This window comes from Vidua chalybeata, chromosome 4 (genome assembly GCF_026979565.1).
Source record: "Vidua chalybeata isolate OUT-0048 chromosome 4, bVidCha1 merged haplotype, whole genome shotgun sequence".
NCBI classification, from domain to species: Eukaryota; Metazoa; Chordata; class Aves; order Passeriformes; family Viduidae; genus Vidua; species Vidua chalybeata.
In genome coordinates, this window is record NC_071533.1 from 30,678,000 (window position 1) to 30,681,947 (window position 3,948).

The window sequence follows — 3,948 nt, forward strand, 5'->3', positions numbered from 1 at the left end:
GCTGGTTTTATCTCTTTTCACATGAAATTACATAGTAATACATTCAGCATTTTGCTGATTTGCTTTTCATCAGCAAATCATTTCTTATAAAAAGCAAGCAATAGCCCAGCTATCAGCAACAGGCAGGCATCATGCATCTCATTATCTGAGACACAAGAATCTAACAGGGAAATACTGCTGCTTCCAAAATTCCTCTGCTGTCTGTATTTAATAGTGTTGCTGTGAATATGCTTGTAGTACTTTTGAAGGATGTTGGGCTGACATCAAGAGATGGCTGAAAACAGAACTTGTTTTCTGCACCCCCAGGATCAGGAAGAGCAGTGACAGTAGTCACATGTCAGTCAGACTGATGCTACATGCTACTCATTATATGCCATTTTTCATAATCCAGGTTTCTCTGTGTCTTTCAGTAGGACTTTTGTTTGCAGATGTGATGGCATAGAATGTATGCACATCCACTCAAACCTCAAGGAGTCATATGGCAGGTTTGAAGTAGGTGGTTGAAGCAGGACCAGGTTTATTTGCTTGGATGTCTGGTCTTATAATTAGGGATGTTTGGTAATTCTAAATGATGACCTTTTTTGAGTGTTGTATGAAAGGAGAGAAGATCAGCACTCTCCTTGAAAAGGATGGAAGAGGCCCTTGTGGCCTGTACAAAATGCATACAGTTAAGGCACTGCCACCTACTTTGTGGCATCTAACCATGTTTAACCCAAAGGAGCAGCATGAAGTTGTGTCAGGGGAGGTTTAGGTTGGATATTAGGAAAAGGTCCTTCATCCACAGGCTGACTGGGCACTGGAACAGGCTCCCCATGAAAGTGGTCACAGCACCAAGCCTGGCAGAATTCAAGAAGCGTTTGGACAATGCTCTCAGGGACAGGGTGTGACTCTTGGGATGTCCTGTGCAGGGCCAGGAGTTGGAATCAATGATCCTTGTGGGTGGGATCCAAAGTGGGTCTCTTCCATCTCAGAATATTCTGTGATTCTGTGACAAGGCAAAAGGCTAGTATGTAAAGTTACTGCCTATCCAAATTCACTGGTGGTTGTTCTATTCCAGCACTTCAGGTATAGGCACAAATGCACAGAACCCCTTACTGTAGGTTACAGAAGACTTCAAAATGCTGCTGTCAGGTGTGCAGTCAGAACTGACTCAGGGTTTCTTCACAATACAGGTAAAATTTAGGTTTCTGATGTGATGTGGTAAAATTCCTTTCTGCCTTCTTCTTGCAGGTTTTACCTTCCTTCCCACAATAGAAAACAGAGCTGTGCCCCATTGCCCTGCACTCCCCTGCCTGGCTCTCAGTCCATGCTCTGGGAAGGAAAGCAGCAGGTACTCCTGGCCAGGGCTGGGCTCATAGAGCAGGAGTTAAGGTGCCAAAAGGGCTTCTGGTGAGCACAGAGGCCCTGCATCCATGCATCACTTCTGAAGTCTCCCTATGGAGTGCACATGGGAGTTTGGTGTGCAGCAGCAGTGGGAAGGCCATACAGATTAAGGTTTCTTCTCCCTCAGTGCTGGGCTCTGTACCAAAGCATGGGCTCTTTCAATATTTCAGATATTTTTGGGGGTTTATTCACTTTCCAGGTGTACCAAACAGGATGCTAGCTAGCTCATTAATATTCTGCTATGATGTGGCTGGATCCTGAAGCTCTCATTCTCATTCTCATGCAACTCTGCTGCATTGCATGAGACAAGCAGCATAAGCAACAGCTGCCTAGCTCAAACCACATTATGAAACTTGTAGGCATGAAATGATTGACATCATTTCTAAAATCTAAAGAAAATTTAGCCACAGCTAATTTCCCCAGGTACTCCAGAAATACCTTTTTCTTGTTTAAGTGGTATATAGGTCAGTCAAGTGTTATCAGTAACTAGCATTTAATGAGAAAGCTAATGCTTTCTCTGCTTCAGTCATCAGTTTTTATAAAGCTGACTATTCTCAGAAATCTGTTTTTTTTTTTTTAATATATAAATATACTAACAAGTATACAAGTATACAATATACAGTACAGATGAGCAATCTACGTACTCATATTTCATCAGGAGCCTTTTTCACTCCTCCTGCATATAGCACTTGTTTGCTCGTTTACTAATTCTTTAAGGACTGACCTGACTTTTACAGTTTATCATGATTCAAGAGCAGAACACAGCCAAACTGTTTCAAAAGCACACTGAAGCACAGTTTGTACCCCAGGCCCTCCAATCCTTCTTTGACAGTGTGTATTGAACCAGACTAGGAAAATTATCTGAAATATCCCAGTGACACATATATTCTGAGGAAAAAAGGAGCAGAAGAAGACAACAGTGAGGGAGGAGAGAGCTGTCCTTTCCTAAGCACTCAGTAAAGTGCACTGACATACACCTTAATCAGTATGGGGATGGTCTGGCTTGGTGTTACGGGCATAGTTCATATTGAATTTCTGACTTCCCTGCCCAGTGTCTTGAAGATCTGTTACCTGTGATAAAGACCCTGGCACTGTTAGATTGGAAGTCACACAGGGCTCCCTACCTATCTGCAGTCCTGCCTGTTAGGAGTAAAACGACCCCATGAAGTGCATTAGAGATACTTTCCTTCTGTTAAAGATGCTTAGCAAAATTTTTCTGTAGAAAAATGAAAACAGTCACCATCTTCTGCAGCAACACAAAAGGACAAATCAATTCAAATTATACAGAAGGCAGTGTAGCTCCCCATGGACTTTCTGTTCTCAGAAACAGTAAGAAACTTGAAGTAACCAGTCAGTGACAATCAAAGACAATGAAGCAAACACTTCTTGAAAGGACTTATTAAACAGTACTGTTACATCATATGATCGTGGTCTTGTCTAGCATGCTTTATTATCCACTTATTCAATATTTACAAATATTTGATCCCATGTGATGGGGAGCTTTCCTTCCCTTTTTTTAACATTTTGTGGAGTAAATAATTAAATATCTGTATATGGAAAAGGGAAAAAATCAAGGCACTGAGCAAGTTAAATGATGAAAAAAAAATTCAGGTTTGGAATTAATGCCAAGTGATTTTCATTTATTCACTGATTTGAAACAATTCTCTTGTAAGACATTACAGATTCAGTACACAATGCTGCTCAAGAATGACACTGTATTTATAGTGAGCTAGGAAGTATTGTGAAACAGAAATTAGACACATTCTCTTCAAAGCTTGACAAAGGTTAAATTCTGCCAGGGTGTCCTGGCAAAGAGAAAAATAAATGTATGCAACTTATGCAAAAGAGATTTTGCTATTAAGGTAAATGTTTCTGGTTATTACCTGCCACATACTGGTACCATTTCTCCAAAGTAGTAAATAATATGATATATGCTTCTGATAGGAAAAACAATCATTTAAATGGTGCTTCTTTAGAAACAAAGTTGTATTCATTTACACTTATTTTTAACTAGATTTTTTTGGCAAAATTTAATTTTAATTTTTTATAATCTAATATATGAGATCACACAGTTTCAAAATGCTGCCCCAAGAGCTGCTAAAATTACCCAAAGTGGTGTTGAAGAAATCCACTTTTAACAGAGAGGACAGCATTTTTCAGTCTCAGATAATAAAATCAAAATACAATGGAAAAAACATTTGATTAAAATATCAAAGTTACCAGTAGCTATAAATGAAACTGGATTAAAGGCATATAATGTCTAGGAAGAACTGTTTAAAATGGCAGATTGTAAATCCATTGAAAGGTGAATTCCTTGCACAGAGCTGTGACTGCAGCTGCAGAAGGACTTAAGGACACGGATGCAGCCTGTGACAGGCACACGTGTCCACAGAAACATCAGAGGAGGTAACAATGCAAACAGCCAGGGCTGTGGCTGAACAGAAAGTGCCACTGACAAGAGAAAACTTCTGAGGAAGTCAAAAAAAGTTTCTTTTACAAAGACTTTGAAACCTTTCCAAGTTCTCAAAAGCAAATGGCAAAACTTTCTAAAATGTCAAAAATGAC

The 3,948-nt window shown here is 39.8% G+C and overlaps 1 non-coding gene across 1 annotated transcript; it reads left to right on the top strand.

Annotated features, from left to right (window-relative positions):
- The first annotated feature begins 585 nt into the window (after positions 1-585).
- LOC128787676 (U6atac minor spliceosomal RNA) lies at positions 586-711 on the top strand. The gene has a single exon (XR_008430789.1). It is a non-coding gene; the product is annotated as a U6atac minor spliceosomal RNA (small nuclear RNA).
- Positions 712-3,948: the final 3,237 nt, after the last annotated feature.